At 40.0% G+C, this 22,674-nt stretch overlaps 3 non-coding genes across 3 annotated transcripts; all 3 read left to right on the top strand.

Annotated features, from left to right (window-relative positions):
- The first annotated feature begins 3,325 nt into the window (after positions 1 to 3,325).
- Trnar-ucu (transfer RNA arginine (anticodon UCU)) lies at positions 3,326 to 3,398 on the top strand. The gene has a single exon. It is a non-coding gene; the product is annotated as a tRNA-Arg (tRNA).
- A 3,738-nt stretch (positions 3,399 to 7,136) lies between these two features.
- Positions 7,137 to 7,209, top strand: Trnar-ucu (transfer RNA arginine (anticodon UCU)). The gene has a single exon. It is a non-coding gene; the product is annotated as a tRNA-Arg (tRNA).
- A 1,217-nt stretch (positions 7,210 to 8,426) lies between these two features.
- Trnar-ucu (transfer RNA arginine (anticodon UCU)) lies at positions 8,427 to 8,499 on the top strand. The gene has a single exon. It is a non-coding gene; the product is annotated as a tRNA-Arg (tRNA).
- Positions 8,500 to 22,674: the final 14,175 nt, after the last annotated feature.

The raw sequence follows: 22,674 nt of genomic DNA, 5'->3' as shown, positions 1-22,674 counted from the left end.
GGTATTTCGTACTGAGAAAACCGGGATGTAATGATCCTCTATTTATGCATCGAACTTTCGAAAGCGAGATGCCATAACATTCTCTCAATTTATACTTGGTGCTGCGAAAACCGGGACATCATGACATCCACATCATTTACAATTCGTACAGTAAAAAAATGAGATTTTATAACACTCACTCCATTTATATATATTTACTGAGAAAATCGCGATGTTATAAAATGTGCTGTTTGTGTCTAGTATTTCGAAAACCACGATTTTAAAACACTCACATCATATATATTTGGGAATACGGAAACTGGGATATTTAACAGTCTGTATTTATTGAGAATTTACAAAAAAAAAAGACGAAGACGGGTGTGTAAACAACAAACAGATGTATTAGTTTAACGCTCGGGAAGTGAGAACGTCTTTTACGTTTCGAGCCTACGCTCTTCCAGAGAAAGGAACACAGAAATAAACAGGGAGAGAAAATAGAATGTTCGATATTTCTGTTTGATAGTGTGAAAACCGAAATATTTTTAAACCCCATCGATTTATATTTTGTACTCTGGAAAGCGAGATGTTATAAAAGTCACCGAGTCGTTATAACACTAAATGCGTTTATATCTCCAGCTTTAAGAACCGGTTTATAATAGCACTCAAACCATTTTCAGTTGATACTCTGAAGACTGAGATTATATAACTTCCCTCCATTGATAGTTGGTACTGCGGAAACCGAACTGTTATAAAACTCCCTGCATTTATACTTGGTTCCGTAAAACCCAGATGTTTAACACTAATTACATTTATATTTCATACTACGAAAATCGTGGAGGTTAACATTCCCTCCATTTATACATGATACACTGAAAATTGAGATGCTAAAGCAGTCGGTCCGTTTATATTTGGTATTTGTAAAACCGAAACGTTGTAAAACTTACTCCGCTTCTATGTGGTTCTGTAAAAGCCGAAATCTTATAATACTCATTCAATTTATACGTGTTACTGCAAAAAACACATGTCAAAATACACGTTTCATATATATTTCATACTGCGAAAGCCGAGATATAAGACACAAAGTTCATTCATATTTAGTAGAATTAAAACCGGGATGTAAATTCTACTGCAACAAACTCAATTTTAGCACTTACTCCAATTGGATTTGGTATTCTACATACCAAGATATTACATTACTCCGTTTCTTATTTCAATGGCTACAATTTTTAGCTCTCACACCGTTTATATAGGTAATCTCACAACCAAGATGTTATAACACTCATTTCATTTATGTTTGTTATTACAATATCCACGAATTTTAGCACTTACATTTATATTGGATACGCTAAAAAACGAAATGTTATAACGCACATGCCGTTTATGTTTGTTTTCCGATAATAACGATTTTCGACACTCACTCCATTTATATTGGGTACCTTAAAAACCGAAATGTTATAAAATTATTACCATTTATATTTGTTACCCGATAACCACGATTTTAATACTCGCTTTATTTATATTGATTACCCTCAGAACCGAGATGTTATAACATTATCACCATTTATATTTGTTACGACGATAACCACGATTTTTAATATTCATTCCATTTATGTTGGGTGTCCTAAAAACTGAGGTGACCAAAACTCGCAGTCCATTAATATTTTTTTATTCCGATAAGCACGATTTTTAGTATTCACTGCGGATATATTTTGTTGTTTGCAAACAAATTTGATTTATGTTTAATATTCTCTTTATATGTTACGCCTTCTGTATTTCGTGTTCCAACAACGGATATTTTATAACAGTTACTCTCTTTGTATTTCGTTCTGGAACAACCAAGATGTTATAATAATTATTCTATTTACATAAGATAATACTGTAATCGAAATGTTTAAAATTCTCTGTATTTATATTTGGTACTGTGAAGACGGAGATATATTATCACTCGAGCCATTTATATTTTATTTGCCAAAACCGATGATGTGTAACTCTCAATCTCTCTATATTTCTACCAAACATTTCTGGAGTTAGTCTTTTAACAGTTTTATTTTTTTTATCTCAACCATAAATACAAGTGGAATGAATGTTGTAACTTCTTTGTTTCTATTGGAACAAATGTTGATGGAGTGTTTGTTATAATAGCTGTGTTTTTAAATACAAAAAAGGGTATGTTATGAGTGTAACTACACACATACATGTGTGTATATATATACATATATATATATATATGTGTGTGTGTGTGTGTGTGTGTGTATGTGTCAATATACATACATACATACATACATACATACATACATACATACATACATACATACATACATACATATGACAACGAATGCGAGAAAGTTCTCCAAAGAAGTTAACAAGAAAAATTTTTGGGAGAACTTACTAGACCTTTGAGTTAAAATTTATATCATTAAAAAATCTAAAAAATAATAAATTAAACTGAACAGAACTACCAGTGAAGTCATTCTTTTTCTTTTCTTCAAATATACCGAACTGTACCAAGGATCTCACACATTTTCCAATACACCCCACACACACACACGCACACACAAACACATACATACATACATATATATTTATAGATTTGCTGTTGATCGATGGACAAATAAAACATCATTCCTTGCTTTTTTTATGGCGTCGGGGTTTGGCTGACAACAGTTTAACCTATTTACATGCATTTCTATCATTCGTGTAACGAACAATTTGGTTAACGAACAGGGCTCAGGAACAGATTATGTTCGCATATAGAGACTCCTCAGTACACCAAATTAGTTTGCCAAAGTCATTGCCACATTTTCCAATCTCTAAATAATTTTGGTTTGAGACACAGGAATTTAGTGTGGGGCGGGGGGACAACGGATTACATTGACATATGATTATGTTGGTAACAGTGACTTCTTACTGAGGCACAAGGGTTCAAGTTATGAGGGGTGGCGAATATCTGGTTATATTGACTCAAGTATATGACTGGTATTTTATTTTACCCTCCTCGGAACGATAAAGTCGTTAACTGCTCCAATATCATATTATCTCCTCCGACTTCTCCCATTCGTCACTCTAAGACGTTTTAAGAAAGCTATAACAGAGGAGGAAGGGTGGGCTGCCAATTCCAGCTGTAATTAAAGAACTAATTTAGAATGCTTAAAACCCCCACCAGAAAGTGTAATGAGAGAGAGGGAAAGAGAGAGAAAGAGAGAGGAAGAGAGAAAAAGAGAGACCGTTAGTAAAGTGTGAGAGAAAGTGTAGTCACAGATCTCGCCTTCACACAACTTTAACACATGGCTAGAACAAAAGAAATTGTTTAAAACAATCTATCATTTTAGAAGCTCATACTTGTAGTGTCCCTGTAGCCCAGCGGATAGCGCGCTGGACTTCTAATCCAGAGGCCGTGGGTTCGAATCCCACCAGGGATGGATGTTTTTTTTCTTTTCATTTCTTACTATATGTATATCTTAATATAAATTTCAGTGATGTTTCTCTGTCCGTTATGTTATATGTTCGTTAACTCCTCCTAGACCGTTGGTGCAAAGACAACGAAACTCAAATCAGCAACCCTCCTAATTCCAGGAGGTCTATATTTTTATGGGTCACATAATTGGGGGTCCTACTGACCTCCCCCCACTTATTTTTACTGTATTTTAAACTAAATACATGGCATTGGTGACCAAATCGGAACAATGACAATGAATTTCATACCATGAACTCCCAGGGAGTATCGTAAAGAGGTTCAATTTCTGAAAGGCCAATTAAATTGGGCACCACTGACCCCCGCCTCTATTTTTACTGCACATTTGCAGAAATAAATTTCATTACACAAGAGTAGAGGGCCGAATGCCTTAAAGGTGCTCTCCGCAGGAGCTAGCTGGAATGCCGCCCGAAGGGCAGCTTCAAGGCTGGTATGTGTGTGTGTGTGTGTGTGTGTGTGTGTGTGTGTGTGTGTGTGTGTGTGTGTGTGTGTGTGTGTGTGTGTGTGTGTGTACATATATATAGACATACATATATATAAATATACGTACATAGATGGTCCCGGGTTCAGTCCCACTGCGTGGCACCTTGGGAAAGTGCCTTCTACTATAGCCTCGGACCAACCAAAGCTTTGTGAGTGGATTTGGTAGACGGAAACTGATAGAAGCCCGCCGTATATGTACGTATATGTATATGTATGTGTGTGTATATGTTTGTGTGTCTGTGTGTATCCCCCCTACAGCGCTTGGCAACCGATGCTGGTGTGTTTACGTCCCCGTAACCTAGCAGTTCGGCAAAAGAGACCGATAGAATAAGTACTAGGCTTGCAAAGAATATGTCCTTGCTCGACTATAAGACGGTGCTCCAGCATAGCCGCAGTCAAAATGACTGAAACAAGTAAAAGAGTAAAAGAGTAAAAGAGTAAAAGAGTATATACTTTATTAAAATGAAGGTAAAATAATAAACCAAAACTGCGTAAAAAGGTGTATTATTCTTCACTTCTTAACATCTTGCTTGCCTTTAGTAACTCGGTATAACAGGAAATAACACAATGACGCTCCGGCCATGGCAATGTATCCTTTATATCGTATACATTCAAAGAAAAGTCCTGTTGTTGTCATCGTTGTCCACTACACCACTCGGGTCATAGTGTATCTCCGTCAGCCGATGCTTCCTTGACCCTCTATAAAGTTCTATGACGTAATATAATTTGTAGCCACCTTTGTAGGTAGACTCTGTTACGATGTATGAATACCAAAACTAGTATCCATTTCTTCACAGAGTGTGCTTTCGATCTCCCTGCCCCTCGGCTATGTGCCCAGTACGTTCCCATTGTGACACTCGGCTCGACGAGCGATTCAGCAATAGCGTGTTGTTTCTTTTATTGTCTGTTCTGGGTTACATTAATCTATTCCTCTGCATTGGACAGCGTCAGTTGTACAAAATATTCAGTAACAACACGATGCATTCTGCAGCTCTTGAGATGTTAATTTACTTCCCGAAGGACGACATTTTACTCTGCTTATACTCCGAGAGTCACATTTGACAAACTACATGCATGACATTGCAAATTTTTCTGGCTGTTTCTTCAATCGCCATTTTCAGAACAGCCTGAAGCAAATCAATTCTTCAAATATTTACCCAACACCTCACAGTAAACGAATTTACTGGTATATATTTTATTGAAATTATATAAACGTATCGCTTAATATACATACAATATATATAATATATCTATATATCGTTTAATATATATATATGTGTAGTGAAACTACCTCCCGCCATTAGATACAAACTACTATCGCCATTACATACAATCTTCTCATTTAAATATAAATAAATGCGAGCGTAGTAGAGAACCCATTCCTTGTCATCACGTGACTGATTATTATTCGAATCGGCAACTTCTTCGAACCGTTCCCGCCAGAACGCAAACTGACCAATCACAGCCCCTAATAAGGTCACGTGATAGAGTATTAAACTGAAGCCATCGGGAGCCAATAGTTTGTTATAAATAGCTTTAACTCATACCCAACAAATTTGTCTCGGTCCAGTTTCTCTTTGAGAACTGTTCCGTGTACCACACGACAGCAGCAGCAGTTCCAGCGACCACTTCAACAGATTCGTCCAGCCAACGATGACCACCGCCGTCGCCACATCAGCAACAAGAGTCTATGACTACTAACCAGCAACATCGTCATGACCAACACGATTACTACCAAGCAGCCTCTACACCACCAGCGTCAACACGACTTTCTATGTACACCAAACTAAACCTCCGCGGCACATCTCTCTCTTCGATTCTGTTAGGTGACTCAGCTTCACCACGATAAATAAACAGACAAGAGTTCTCAGCCAGCGACGAACATCTGTATAACAAGAATCACGGCCCGGCATCGATGCCACGACATCACAACTAGTGATCAGCTCTGCCACACTCAGCCAACTCACCTCACATACAGATTCATATTATTGTGTACCCAAGAACTGGTATAATTGCTCACGTGTTATTGACTCTCCTTCTATCTGCTGTAAACACTCATACACACATGTATCACTCACATACACACTTTTCTTTGTACGACGGCCTGTCTTTGATTATGTTATTATATGTCGCATTCACACTCTCACACAGACATACATCTTTAACGCTACAATAAATATCTCTGTTATTCAACTTATACGGTTGTGGTCTTTCATTACTGGTCATCTATGTTATCGTCGCATAACATATCATGTATATCATCTTCGATATATTATTGTGTGTTCGACCGTGTGACGCGTTTAAATGAAAGGAGTCCTCTGTTTTACCATTCGTCACCATTTCTCCTTTTATGAGTTCGCACGGTCGTCCCTTACATATACAATTTATATATAATATATGTAACGTTAGATGCACTAACTCAGAATATGGTTAACTCGAGGCTATGGCAGACGACACAGACCCAAGATTTCCAGACGTGGGATCGAATAGGTCAGCATGTTGTTACAAAACAAAATCCTGCCATTCTCTGCACTCGTCTTCAAAACGTTATGCAAAAATTTCTCATTTTTCAATGAAGGCTTCACCGCAATTCACTGCTAGAAATAGTAGCTAAATATTCCGCAAATTATACGCTCTCTTCTTTAAAATAGGAGAATACATGACATGAGAAATATGTTGTATATATTAGACAAGAGGGGCACGGTTGGAATAACTTTGATCATGGGTCTGCTCGGTCAAGACTGACAGAGTATTTAAAAAAAAACAGCCATTGTAGTTTCTTCTCTAAAGACCCAATCCTTCTTCTGTGCAATGACTTCCCCCCTATAACTATCTAATATCAATGTATTCCTACTCAGTAGCAGTTGTTAAACAATACTAATTTAGACAGTAAATTATCTAATCTCACAAATCACCCCCTACCCCCATCCTTCATTCTAAGACGTTTTAAGAATGCTATGGCGAGGGGTGGCGGCTGTAATTAAACAAAATAAGCTCTCTAATTACAGCTGAAACTGGTTTCCCCCACGTTTAAAAGCTCCATGAGAAAGCGTAATGAGAGAGAGAAACCGTTAGTAAGGTGTAAGAGAGAGTATAACCACAGACCTCACATTGACATGTCTTAAATACGAGGAGAGGACCACAAAAAAAAAGACCACTTACAACAGTCTATATATTGGTTTTAGAATCAGGTAACAGTGCAGTCCCTGTAGCGCAGCGGATAGCGCGCTGGACTTCTAATCCAGAGGCCGTGGGTTCGAGTCCCACCAGGGATGACATTTTTTTTTTTTTTCACCTCCTTCATAAAACTTCAGTTAATCGGAACTCATCCAACCTTGAACTGGTTTAGCGGAAAATCCTTAACAGATAAGGAACTGGTGGTGACCATTTCTTAAGTCTATTCCTTTACACCTCTCAAGAAAACTGATTCATATCCTCCACGCTTTCGATGCCAACAAAACTCGGAGGCAGTCACAGACTAACCCAAAACGTAACTATTTCCCTCATTATCTTAATTAACGACTGCAAATTAGTCATCAGGAAAGTAAAGCACAGAATTTTGAGTTCAATCTTACTGAACGGCTTCTTAAACAAGTATTTACTACCCCAGCATCATCCAAAATATTGTGAATGAAATTTGATGAATGGTAACTTTATGACGGAGGAATAGTTCTTGTTTTGGAGTGGTCAACTCACTAGCGTAGCTAGCGGGGGACGGAAGGGCGGTCCGCCCCGGACGGCAATGTTAAGGAGAAGGCACTATTTTGGGGTCAACTGTAGGCAATATGTATTTCCTGTGGGGGCCCGGCGACAGTATTGTGAAGGGCTGCCCCTGGCGGCGCACACTCTAGCTACGCTAGTGGTTCAACTTGATTGATTGTCCAGTTTAACGCTACCCCTTGGTACTCTGTGGTCAGTATTCACTCAGTTGTCACCCAGTTCAACTACATCTCTCTCTCCCTCTCTCTCTTTCTCTCTCTCTCTCTCACACACATACACACACACACACACATCCTTAGGACAAGAACATTTTTCTCAGACCATTCCACCAGTTCTCTCCCCCTCAGCACTGTCTCCAACCCAGCCCCACAACGTAACATTCCATAAGGAATCTATGGCTGCTGTTTTTGTCTCTTTAATGAAATTCATCTCAAATGTGGACGCATGCGCCGTTGCAGCGCGTTGCTGTATTCACCGTTCCTCGGTATATTCCTGGGTCGTCCCCGACGACCTATCCAGTTGAGTCCTAGTCAGTCCTCATCTCCATGAGATACCTCCTCATCAGCTTTAACCATGTGGTATGCCACATGGTTCAAGGAACTATTTTAAAATCTTTACAAAGTCGAACAGAAAATAAAGTCGTTGTTAGATAATAGCAGTCTCATACAGAATGTACTCACTGACCTCACCTTGATAAATTACAAATAAAAGCAGACGACAAGATTATATTCAAAACAATCTATAGTTTGTTTTGAAATCAATTACCGTTAATGTCCCTGTAGCGCAGTGGATAGCGCGCTGGACTTCTAATCCAGAGGCCGTGGGTTCGAATCCCACCAGGGATGTCTTTACGTCAGGAAACAAATTTTAATTCTTGAAAATTTCATTTAAATTTTCTATTCTTTTGTCTTCAAATTCTTGTTGCAACGCAGTTGTTTTCTATAAATTTGACCCTCCACCACACACACCCTCCAGTTCATTTATTTTCTTGTCATATTTGAAATAGGAATTCCTTTCTTTGTTCAAGGGCACATCAGGATCTCATATAAAGTACTGTCTCCCCACCCACGCCTGTTATTGTCCATAATAGTTCTCTGTACTTCTTTCTGTCACCACCCCACCAGCTCTTAATGTCTCTATTACTGTGGCAATAATTGATTGGTCATGGAATGGAGTTGATAGAGATTTTAATTAGTACCAACACCATTTGAACTGTAACCAATTTCAGGCAATAAAAATCCCGGGTGCAGACATGATTATATGACTAAAATAATACACTTCACATTTGCGAGGTTTCATGTTCAAACTCATTACGCGGCACTTCGGGCAAATATTTTCTACCATTTCCTGGGGCTGACTAAAGTTTCACATTATGAATTTCGAGAGATGTAAACTGTACGGAGGTATGTCGGAGGAACGATTCCTGCTGTGGGCGAAGAAGATTTAATTCATCGCTTGGTTTAATACCATCCTCACCCCCTGATTTGATATATTTAGCAGGCTGTACTGTCTGGCAAACTTTCATACAACGTCTTTGATCTGGGAATAATTTCCTCCTCTCTTCCTCAGGTGTCAGGTCTGAGTAAATTTCCTCCTTGGTGTGTTACATTATTTTATCGACACCGATTGGATTTGAACTCAGAACACTACAAGATGTTGAGTTGTCTGTCTCTCTCGATGCTTTCAGCCAGCATAGGTTTTAAATGTCAGAAAATTTTAAAAACCAGACACGGTGCTTCGTTGGGGTTTCGCCTTCTCGGTGATAAATACTATCTCGGTCATTTGGAACCAGGAAATTTCTAAAAAGCTGACGGTGTATCATCCCACTTTTAGCACCTTATTTAGTGTAACATGTAATTGAAAATCCCACATTATACTACACCGAAACTCACTACTCCAATGACCCTACATTCCCACCTTCTTTTGTGAGTTGGTATCCAATTACTCCTGTAATTTACTCCCATCTCGACAATTTAAAACAAATACAAGCCTAAAAGAATGGGAAACCATTAATGATCTCAAGTGGGATCATAATATAGTTATAAAAGAAGCCGATGAAGGGAGTGCTGTAGTAATCATGGATGAACACTTCCCTAATCCTCCGTCAAGACAATACCTACTACGGAAAAATCAACAGCTACAGGCAATCCAAGATAATCTTTTGTACTCTAGGCACAAGGCCTGAAATTATGGGGGAGGGGACCAGTCGATTAGATCGACCCCAGTACGCAATTGGTACTTAATTTATCGACCCCGAAAGGATGAAAAGCAAAGTCGACCTCGGCGGAATTTGAACTCAGAACGTAACAGCAGACGAAATATTGCTAAGCATTTCGCCCGGCGTGCTAACGTTTCTGCCAGCTCGCCGCCTATTCAATCCAAGATAATGGCAAAATTTACTACTCTTATCCATCAGTTCCAAAAGAATTTAATGGAAAAGGAGAAAGATTACTTAACAAGATTTGACTGCAACACCAGCAACTTTTATGGACTTCCCAAAATCCACAAGAGTAAAGCCATAAGCGAAGCTTGCAGCAAATCAACTTCTTTAGTCATAAATATTCCACGTCCAAGAGACCTCAAAATGTGACCAGATGTGGCCTGTCCCTCGTGTGAGACACACTGACTCAGTAACTTTATTGAAGTCATCCTTAAAGTCATCCTTAAACCTATTCTCCAACATACATCGAACTTTATAAGGGAATGACCTGGACTTTTTAAACTATCTCCCGAACAAAACCAGCAAGGACTCCCTTCTGGTTTCATTCGATGTAATAAACCTCTACACCTCGATTCCTCACGAATACGGAATAGAAGCCATACAATTCTGGCTGGAAAATTTCCCAAATGACATTCCTGACCGAATTGGAGGAGAATTTATCATTAAAGGACTAACATTCATTCAAGAGAACAACTTCCTCGACAAAAATCAGGCATTGCAATGGGAACGAGGGTAGGCCCTATTTTTACTAACCTTGTCATGAGATACTTGGAAATCCAAATATACGAGCACGCTAGACTGAAATTTGGAGACATCTTCCACTAAGTGCGGGGCTTGCATCTACCGCTTGGAGGGCTCAACATATAAAATTAAGTCAGGTCGAATTTTCACGATAAAACAATCACTTCACCTGTACATTGAGGAACTTAGTCTATGTCCTGAAATGTGGTGGGTGTGATGAAGACTACATAGGTCAAACTAGTTTGACGTTGAGGGACAGACTGACGGTACACAGGCAACAAATCCGGGACCCCACGACCAGGAAAATTCCCGTAAGCAAACACCTAGATCAATGCCTCACAGACATAAACCCGAAATACCAAATCTTCTCTCTCTATTAATTCACTGGAAACACTTCAATCAAATTCCGATTGAAGAAGGAAAGCATGTTCATTAAAAAATATAAACTGCAGCTAAATATCCTTTAATAACACATTAGAAAGATGAAAAAACTCAATTTCTCCACAAAAAGTTATCAGATACAACACATAATTCGAAAACTTTAGCAACAGCCCCTTCCTTCCCCAGGGTTTCGAAACCTGAACTCTAAATTACTATACAATAACATCATATACCTTCTCAAACACCATTTGTGTGACGTCACCTTTCACTAGACCAATGAAACTTTTCCTTCGATCAGAACCAGAGCCTCAGAAAAAAAAACAAACAGTGACTCCTTAAGGGAATCAACCAACCGGAACGGTTGATGATCATTAGCCAAAAATTAACGACCGTGTCCCTACAGGAAGTCACCCAAGCAGAACGCTAAATTTGACCAAAACAGGTTCTTTATCAAAATAAAGTGACGTCACGATACCTATAGCCAGTCAAAACTTGTTCCTATGCACAGGGAACCAATGCCAAGAAAACATCCACCAGAAAGTCACAATACTCTCATATCTGTGGTGCCGGCCTTGTACCAAGATTTGAAACTATTGTTATTATTATTAGCTCATAGATCGGAAGCATCAATAAATTTTCAGTGATATAACGACTAAAGACGAAAGGTAACTCGTACAAAAAATATACAGTGTACATTTTTAAACACATAAGCGGTATTCATCATAGGATTCCCTCACGCTAGAAAGAACAGCTAAGTTCAAAACTGTTCTTTCTAGCGTGAGGGAATCCTATGATGGTTACTTCTTATGTGTTTAAGTATACACTGTATATATATGAATAATATAAAGTCATTTGGACTAAATTTTTACACGTTAGGCCACTGGTAGAGGAAATTTCTAATATTTCTAATTACCCTTCAATATTATATACATATATGTGTGTGTGTGTGTGTGTGTGTGTGTGTGTATACGACAGGCTTCTTTCAATTTCTGTCAACCAAATTCACTCACAAGGCTTTGGTCGGCCCAAGGCTATAGTAGAAGACACTTGCCCAAGGTGCCACACAGTGGGACTGAACCCGGAACCATGTGATTGGTATGCAAGCTGCTAACCACACAACCACGCCTATGTGTATAGGTGGGTGTGGTGGCAGTTGAAGGGCTCTTTCATTGATTCAGGCGGCTCCCTCTTTTTCACACACACACGTCTTTCCTTACGATTTTGTTATTATAATTTAAGGCAAGAGAATCGTTAGCACGTCGCACAAAATGCACAGCTTCCATTTCCTCCGGTCCCTCATTCTGAGTTCAAACCCCGCCGAGCTCAACTTTGCCTTCCATCTTTTTATCTTTTGGGTTCGACAAAATAAAATGCCAGTCAAGTACTGGGGTCGTTGTAAGTGACTAACCCCTCCCCTCAAAAAACTGCGGACAGAATCTTCAGAGCGTCTGAGAAAATACTTAGGAGCGTTTCTTTCATCTCTTTACGTTCCGTGTTCAAATTCTGCCTAGGTCAACTTTACCTTTCATCCATTCGGGGTTGATAGAATGTGATAACTAATCAATTAGCCCCTCCCCTCAAAACTGCTGGAATTCAACCAAAATTCAAATCATTATTAGTTTATTTCCATTTGTCATCTTTCTATAATACATCCGCCACCCTTGGAGCTCATAAAAGAATTAATATCAATGGGGCCAGTGGAGTAGCATATTCGGTTGAACAACGGCGGGAATCCTAGTTTAAGGTTACATCAAACCCTGCTCACATCAATATACTTTTTCATTTTCTAAAATTGTGTTGCGAGAGAAAAACTGTTTTCTTTAAAATTTTCCCCTCATTTACAAATCACCGACATCATCATCATCAGCAGCAGCAGCAGATCTGCTTTCAAATCTAAAGTATTACTTTGCAAGTTAGACATTTCCTGTTGATTGGATAGATATACGCTGTTTAGGTTTAGTCACCAACCGTAACACATTCGTGGAATCATGAATGGTCCCGGGACCTGCTAGAAATAGCAACGATATCTGTTTGAAACCATAGGCAGAAGTCCTCCGTAAGAAAAGAACAGATTAGATTAGATGGTCACAGCCGGATTGTTTTTGCCATCATCAGTCGATCATTGAAGACTTATAAGATCGTCAAGCACAATAGTCGCGTTAGCTATGCATGGGAAGTAACTCTAAGTAGCGTTAGTGGGAGTTAGCTCCCTTGAAAACAAAGTATTTTGAATTAACTTTATTTCTTTTTCGTACGTGTGTTTGTGTGTGTGTAAAACTGCATATCTTTGCGTTTGTCTCTCCACTCGCTATTTGACAATTGGTGGTTTGTTTACAACCCATAACTTAGCGATTCAACAAAAAGAAGGCAAAAGAATAATCATTATAAATGGATAAGTTGTGGAGCCATCATCTGTGACTCTACTGAGAAGGCTGTATTCTCATTTGACAGGAACACATGAAGAAATACATGGAACAAGGAGGTAACTTTTTAAGTGTCTTTGTACTTCTTCTACAGCAAGACACCTGTTTCTGCCTCTCTGTCTCACTTGAACCTTTTCATCATCCAACACAAGATCACCTCCTCTAACGACCCCACCCCTCTTGAAAGTTTTTTTTTCTTGTCTTGCAAGTACTTGGTGACCCTGTCAGTGCAGGTGCTACTTAAAAGCACCCAGTCCACACTGTATAGTGGTTGGTATTTGGAAGGGCATCCAGCTTTAAAAATCCTGCCAAAACAGTGACAGAAGTCTGGTACAGTCTTCTGCCTGGCCAGCTCCTGTCAAACCATCCAACCCAGGCCATCGTGGAAGGCGGACTTTAAACAATGATGATGATGATGATGTTTCGTGAGGAGAATAGTACAAGCATAGTACAATCAGGGAGCTGTGATATGTTGATTAATCTACAGAACATCAATGAAACAACTGAAAGCAGTGCTCGTTAATCCATTTGTCTGTTTTGATTATGATGTTTTTATGTCACGCTTGAGATTCCATTCATTTTGGGATATTATTAGAATTGCAGAATATCAAACAACAGTTAATCTCCCTTCTTTGGTGCATTTCATGCTTTGATAATGGATTAATTAACTGCCTTGATTTGCATTGTTCTGTCAATTGTGGTGTTCTTCACTTTATGGCGAGGTCTTTTATGGATCCACTGTAATCAAATATGTATGCATATGAATGGGGAGAGTTTGTATCCTCATCTTGAGATCACGTGAGCATTGACTTCCATTTCCAGTCTTGTGTGAAAGCATGTCCCACCAAAGGGAAATATTATCTTGCTTGAAAACAGATGACAATCGGAGATGGGGGGGGTGACCATGAAAAATCTGCATCAACAAATTTCATTTGAACCATGCAAGCACAGAAAAGTGCACATTAAAATGATGATGAGGATAATCCTATATAAGTATGTGCATGTGTGTTTGTATGGTAAGGGTTAGTGACAGGAAGGGTATCCAACTGTAAAACAAGGCTTTGATGGCATATTCTTCAAAACCCATGTGAGCCTGGAAAAACAAGAGTGAAAAATGCATTTCTTTTCTTGCAAGTTGTTCCTCACAGGCATTTAAGATGCATCGCTATATCAGCTGATCTAACTAGTCTTGGAGAATCCGGTACCTTCCTACTTACCAAAACTGATGCACTCCCTGTTGCCAACTCTCACCTGTTTCCACACAAGGTCATGTGACCAGACATATTCTCGTAGAATATAGAGAATGACACTGCTTTTATGACAGTGACACTCACTTACAACTACCACATGTTGCCAAGACAGGGAAACAAAAATATGCACATGTTCACACACATACATAAATAGATCATGGGCTTCTTTCAGTTTCCATCTCTCAAATCCACTTGCAAGGCTTTGGTCAGCCCAGAGCTATAGAGAAGACACTTGCCCAAGGTCCCATGCAATGATATACTTTTCTTTTTTTTATTTCTTTTGTTTCAGTTATTCGACTGTGGCCATGCTGGAGCACTGCCTTTAGTCGAGCATTAGAGGGACTTAAACTCAGAATGCCAAAGTAAAGATGATAAAACATTCGATGCGTCTCTTCACAGTTCTAACTTTGATGTTTCCTCACATTCTATATTCCATAACTTTGATGTTATCTGTGTCTGTTTTATTTGTTTTGTTTTTTTCCAATTGTGAGTTCTGTCTTTAAAATATGAAAGTAGACTGGAGATTTCAGGGAACTAATGAGGGTCTGTGTTGGACAATTTGTAGGTTTTATTAGTTGTTAAAAATGAAAATATATTTGGTTTCCTGTGAAGAAGAGGAAAAGTTTAATATCTCTAGCAGAATCCTTTATGGGTACATCAGAAAACATCTCCATCTTCAAGACTTGCCCAAAATAGCAGACTTCTATATTCTTCCTTCTACATTACACTTCCAAACAGTTTAATGTCTGTGTCATATACAAAACATGATGAACCTGTCTTACACTCATGAAGCAATTTTGTTTTTAACATCTGTTGTTACATTCCAGTGGAGCCAACATTTCAAGCTTCCATTACAAATGGAACCTGTTATTAGACAGGCTGAAACAAATAGTCAGTTGGTTCAACAACTAATAGAAGATCATGGACCATTTTTGTCAGCATCCCAACCTTTCAATGATGTTGTTTGGTGGTGCAGGGCCCAGGGTCCAGTAATGATTAAGCAGGTGTATGAAACACATAGACACACAGACAGACAAACAAGTCTGATTCTCAGCTATCAATGGTAAATCATTGCTTCATGTAAGACCACCACCACCTTCTGGTGAAGGCGTGTTGCACTCACAATGACCAGACCATGGGTTCAATTCCTGCACAAGGCAGCATGCTGTGCTCTTGAGTAAAACATTTCCTTTCACGTTGGTCTAGTGTTTGGTGGGGGTGGGGAACTGACATCTCAAAAGAATAAACTTAACATTTCCTCTGCAAGTCATACAAAAAATCAACTAAAAGACCCAGAAAACTCTTACCAGCAACGAGTACCCAAAGGGACACAGGGGTCAGAGAGTTGCCACCTGAGTAGGGGAAAGGCATCATCTACCAAGAGTAGAAGGGAGTCACCAATAAACGGTGCACTGCCTCGACCACCTGGCCCTTAGTTGCCTTCAGTAGAGGAGATTATTCTATTTGGATGTGGTTCCAGCTCAAAGGATAACGTCCTTCTTCCCACCAGTGTTGGAGGTCCTTAAAAGGGTCAAGGGCATGTCACTCCATCCTCTGATGATGATGATGATAATGACACCCTTCCTTGGCTGACAACCAATATGATGAATAACAGAATCATATCGGAATGCACTGCTGTAGAATGGACATGTCCAGTTTATTTGTGGACCCCTGTAGATTCTTGTGGTGGTGGGCCACAGTGCAAACAAAGTACACTTGGGTCAACATGAAACAGTATTTCCTCAACTGCCCTTTCCTCTTCTTTTTTTTAGACATTTAACCCTTTTGTTACTTTATTTAAAAGGTTAACATTTGTACTGTACAATCATCCCTTAGCATAAAGCAGCTTCCCTTTCTACTGCTGCCCCATTCTGTCAAAAGGGATCTTAGTTTTGCAAGCTGCATGCTCACTTCACTAGTGCTGGTGCTACAACAACAGAAGAAGAAAAAAGCCCCCAGAACACACACTGTAAAGTGGTTGGGGTTAAGAAGGGCATCCAGCCATAGAAACCATGGCAAAGCAGACAATGGAGTACAATGCAGTCTTTGGGCCTGTCAGATCTTATCAAACCATCCAAAACTACACCAACATGGAAGATGGACATTAAAAGAAGGCGTGGTTGTGTGGTAAGAAGCTTGCTTCCCAACCACATAGTTCTGGGTTCAGTCCCACTATGTGCCACCCTGTCTCCTATAGACTCTGACCAAGTTCTGTGAGTGGATTTGGTAGATGGAAACTGAAAGAAGCCTGTCGTCACTTTCCCTCCTCTTTTCACTTCACTCTGTCCGTCATTTTTTCTCGCCCCTCCTTATTTCTTGTCCCTCTGCCTCTACCTATCTCTCTTCACTCCTCACCTGACCAGTGTTCAGCGAAGCCTAACCTTTCTTTCTTGGTTTGGCCGCTGTCCATGCAACATCTATATTCCTCCCTGTGCCTGTGAAATCTTGTACCCCTGCCGTAAGGCTTTACTTCCACACGCGCCAGCTTAATTTAATTCATCTTGTCGTTATATTTGTATTTGTGTAACATTCTCCATTTTCTTTTCCATCCTTGTTTCCGTATACATTCGCTGCTTTCTTCCTAGGTGCAGCCTTCTAGCTTTCCAGACCTCAGTCAAACCGTCCAACCCATGCCAGCATGGAAAACAGACATTAAACAATGATGATGAAATCTCAGAACCGATTCCTCGAGGTAGTTGGACTTCATCTCTCTCCTACATGCTTCTTCCCCAGCCAACTCTATCTTGGTTACTCTTCCTTGTTTCAGTCATTTGACTGTGGCCATGCTGGAGCACCACCTTTAGTCGAACAAATCGACCCCAAGACTTATTCTTTCTAAGCCTAGTACTTATTCTATCGGTCTCTTTTGCCGAACCACTAAGTTATGGGGACGTAAGCACACCAACATCGGTTGTCAAGTGACGGTAGGGGGACAAACACAGACATATATATATATATATACACAACGGGCTTCTTTCAGTTTCCATCTACCAAATCCACTCACAAGACTTTGGTTGGCCCGGGGCTGTAGTACAAAACACTTGCCCAAGGTACCACACAGGGGACTGAACCTGGAACCATGTGGTTGGGAAGCAAGCTTCTTATCACACAGCCATACCTTCGCCTACATATTAAGAACCCCCTACCTGGTCATGAATGACCATGGGATAGAATCTTGAAAGTTCCCCTCTGGGGCACAAATCCTGGCAAGGTTGTTTATGGAAGACAAGCAGTCGCCCATACATACCAGCCTCCCCTCTCCATGCCACCGAGGGGAAGGGCAAAGGAGCTGATACAGCTTGGCACCTGTGACGTCACAACTCATTCCTACAGCTGAGTGAACTGGAGCAACGTGAAATAAAGTATCCTGTTCAAGAACACAACATACAGCCCGGTCCAGGAATCAAACTCACTACCTCATGATTGCAAGCACAATGCGTTAACCACTGGGCCATGCACCTTCACATATTTATATTTATATGTATATATATGCCAGCCCTTGCCAGTGCTAATGTCATGTAAAAAGTACTGTCCACTCTGTGATGTAGTTGGTGTTAGGAAGGACACCCAGCTGTAGAATCCATGCCAAAACAGTGGAGCTTGGTGCAGGCTTCTGGCTTGCCAGCTCCTCTCAAACCATCAAACCTGGACCAGCATGGAAGGCAGATGTTAAATGGCAATGATGATGATGATGTAGGATATTCATGGTTGTGGAACAGGGAAGAACTCTATACATAGTGGGAAGTATTACAGTCAAAGTAGTCCAATGGTAAACCTTAACTGTTTCGGTTGTTCATGTAGTTTCTGTAGATTAGATGGGCAGCTGGAAAGACCAAACTCAGTCAAGATATTCCAAACAAAATATAATTAGCTACAAACAGCCATGCTACATGGCAGTGAGACATGGGCTGTCACTACGGGGGACATGTGAAGGCTTGAAAGAAAGGAAGACAGCATGCTCCGCTGGATGTGCAATGTCAGCATGCATGCACGACAGAGTGTAAATGTGGTTTAAGAGAAAAATCAGGTATGATCATACGATGCATAGAGATGAGGACAGATGCATCAAGAAGTTCCGATCTCTAGTTGTGGAGGGAACCTATGGAAGAGAGAGACCCAGGAACACATGGGGTGACGTGGTGAGAAAGGATCTTCAGACAGTGGGCCTCACAGAGGAGGTGAGAAGAGACGGAGATTCCTGGCAGTTTGCTGTGCTTAAGGAGACACACCAAGCTAAATAAAATCAAGGCTATCCATACATCCAGGCATGTCCTCAGCTCAGAGATCCTAGTGTTGCAGGCTCATGGGTGCTGATGCTCAGTAATAGCACCCTCACCAATGCCACATGAAAGCACTCATGCCAATGCCACATTAAAAGCACCCAGTCCACACTCTATTAATCATCGGCATATTAGGAAGGGCATCCAGCCATAGAAACCTGGCCAAAACAGACAACTGGAGTCCGAGCAGCTCTGGTCAACACCTATTAAACCATCCAACCCAAGCCAGCATAGAAAAGGGACATTAAATGATGAGGATGTAATCAATGTGTTCCAGGAGTGTACAAGAAATATAGTGGGATTGTAGACATAGTGAGAGCAAATAAAGTCCTTGTATACAGCAGATGTACAAGAAGAGCTTGGAGTCGGAGAACCCAGGGCCTGAAGAAGTTAATAGATTCTGTTACCATGGCAACAGAATTACAGGTGGAAGAGGGTGATGTTTAAATATAGTAGCTAGAATAAGGACAGGATGGGTGAAGTTAGGGAACTATTACCTCAACTGGTAACAAAGAGATTTTCTCTTCAGGCAAAGGGGAGATTGTACAATGCTTGTGCATGAACTGTGATGCTGCTTGGTGACAAGACATGGCTACGGCATGCAGAGGATGTTCAAAAGTTGGAGAGACACAAAGCAAGCATTCTCTGATGGATGTGTAATGTTAAGTGTGTATATATGAGACTCGGATGAGTTGTGGGAAAAACTGAATTAGATGTAGTAAGAGACATGGATACATTGGTATAGACATTAACATATACTGGCGCCTGGTGCAGCCGCTGGCTTTCCAGACCTCAGTCAAACCATCCAACCCATGCCAGCATGGAAAATGGATGTTAAACGATGATGATATATATAGATTGTAAGAGGTGGATAAAGAATTGGCAGGAGATCCATGTGGAAGGAAACAGAATACATTTACAGAAGTGGTAACAATTGATTTTTAGGAGGCTGAACCTCACAAAGTAATCTAACAAATAACTGGAGAGGGAGGACCTATCAAACCCATTCAAGTATGGCAGTATAGAGGTCTTTAAAAGTACGTGTGTGTGTGTAGTGAAGTTGCATGGCCCAGTGGTTAGGCATGTTGCACTCATGACCACTAGACCATGGGTTCAATTCCCAGACCATGTGGCACATTGAGTTCTTGAGCAAAACACTTCATCTCACTTGTTCCAGTCCACTCAGCTGTAAAGGTGTCACCCTACGATGGCCTAGCCCCCTGATCAGGGGGCAATGGTGGCTTGCTCGCCTAACCCAGCTGCTGAGTTGCATCAATTAAATGCTAAAATGACACAAAGTGCATTGCAACTAATGATGTATAACGACATTCGATAGTCTGGTCAATCACATGACACACACACACATTTTCTATTCATTTTCAACAGTGGAACTCAAAACTAGATGAAGTTATAAATAACACTGTGTAAATACAGAGTTTTTTAAAAAGTCGTTTCGGAGAAAAAAAAGTGACAACTGCCAATGGGACTTGAACTCACATCTTCAGTGCACGAGACACCATTATTTCCCTACTTTAAGTTCCCTCATTAAAAACAAATTATTTCATTTTGGTGCTACTGTGGCATGTGATCTACAAGGGATATTACTTTAGGTTACTTTTCAATTTCTACAACCCCATAAGATACTGGCAAAAGAATTTTACAATGTGATCAGCAACGAGACGAAGGCAGTTGCATTTTTACAAGAAACCAGCACGAAATTCACATCATTTAAGAAAAAGAAAGCTGCCACTTTGGTGTGGGATCCACAATTTAAAGGCAGATCACTTTAGGTTACTTTTTATGGATTTTGTTATTCAAATCAGCATAACAGGATAAAGTAATCTCCCTTGTAGATCACACACCAAAGCAGCACCTCCACTTCTCTCTTCTTACAACATAGACAATGCCATTTTTATCTCAAGTCCAAGAATGGAACTAAAAGTATTACATTTATTCCTTAGTTGTGTGAGTTTCGACAATTCATGTTGATATATTTTTCCAGGAATAAAAACCTAAATGGTTTAATAATAATGCAACAAATTACATGTGATCCATGCACATCAGACAAAATTCAACACCAATCACAATTTAACCTTGTCTGATGAGATTTGCAGGGTTTACAAGTAAAATGTTGCCGTATCAGAAAACCAATCAAAGCAGAAAGCTGCCAGAATCATTAGCAAATTGGGCAATATTTTGTATGTCTTTACGTCCTGAGTTCAAATTCCACTGAGGATGACTTTGCTTTTCACCATTTTGAGGTTGATAAAACAAGTACCAGTTAGATACTGGCGGGTCAATGTAATCCCCTAACCTCTCCCTCAGAATTGCTGGCTCTGTGTCAAAATTAGAAACCAACATTACAAAATCATGCTTTAATTTATGAAAAAATATATCAACCAGGTATCGTTAAAACGCATGTAACTAACATTTAATTGTAATAAATTCCATTCTTGGATATATGTTATTCTCTGCAACTAATTTAGTATACTTGGAATTTCACTCTGTATAAATGTTTTCTTTTAAAGAAAATTGTCCATTTGGAAATACTCTGTTAACCAATATTTAGAGGAGCGCTGACAGAGGATCTAGTTTGGATTTAATGATCCCCTTTGAGATGCTATAGATTTATGTATATTTACATATATATATACACCTAACCCCAACAAACCAATTTACATCTCTCCTCTCCTATGTCTATCCCTATCTTTTGCTCTCCTGTCCCCACCCTGCTCACTCTATCATTGCTATCCTCTTGTCCCCCACCCCGTCTAAATGCTCAGGTTTTACCAATCACTGCATCCCCTATCCCCACATTCATGTGAAGTCTCTACTCATGCACCTTACCAATACCCTACCATTCATATTCCGACCCCATATCTTGTGGGTTATGCCCTTCCACTTTGCCACCACTTATCTCTCCCTAGCTCTTCTCTACTATCCTATTTATATTTTGATCCCTGTCCCTTGTGAGCAAGCCCTAGCACTTTGCCACCATCTTCCTCCTGCTCTATCCCTCTGACCAGTTATCCATGTATCTCTTCTACAGCAACACACCTATTACTGGCCTCAATCATGATCACTCTTTATCGCTCTCTCTTACCAGGTAACCATGCCTCTTCTCTGCAGCAACACACCTGTTTCTCCCTCTCTGTCACACTAACCTTTCATCACCAGACACAAGACCCCACCCTCTCAAAGGATCTGTGTCTTGCAAATTACTTGGTGACCCTGCCAGTCAGTGCTGGTGCCATGTGAAAAGCATCCAGTCCACACTGTAAAGTGGCAGGCATTTGTAAAAGGTATCCAGCTGCAAAAATAACCAAGCCAAAACTAACCTCACCTATGCTGGTGCCACATAAAAAGAATTCAGTCCACTCTGTGGAGAGGTTGGTATTATGGAGGGCATCCAACCATAAAAACCATACCAAAATAGACTGTCAAACCATCCAACCCATGGAAAGCAGACATTAAATGATGATGATGACATGTGTATATGCACACAGTATAAAGATACGAGCAACTAATGGTTCCTTACACTGGAGATGTGGGTCTTTGCAGGCTTTTAGAATATACTTGGAGACAAAAAAACCTGCTTAGACCCATGTCTCCAATGCAAGAACCTATTTGTAGCTCCCATCTTTATACTGTGTACATTAAATGACATTTCTCTCTCACTGAATGGAATACGTTTTTTTCAGTGATTTTACCTGAGCAGAACAGC

Source organism: Octopus bimaculoides, chromosome 4 (genome assembly GCF_046866305.1).
Source record: "Octopus bimaculoides isolate indiv1 chromosome 4, ASM4686630v1, whole genome shotgun sequence".
NCBI classification, from domain to species: Eukaryota; Metazoa; Mollusca; class Cephalopoda; order Octopoda; family Octopodidae; genus Octopus; species Octopus bimaculoides.
Note: the sequence above shows the minus strand (reverse complement) of the source record. Positions and strands in the feature narration are given on the sequence as shown.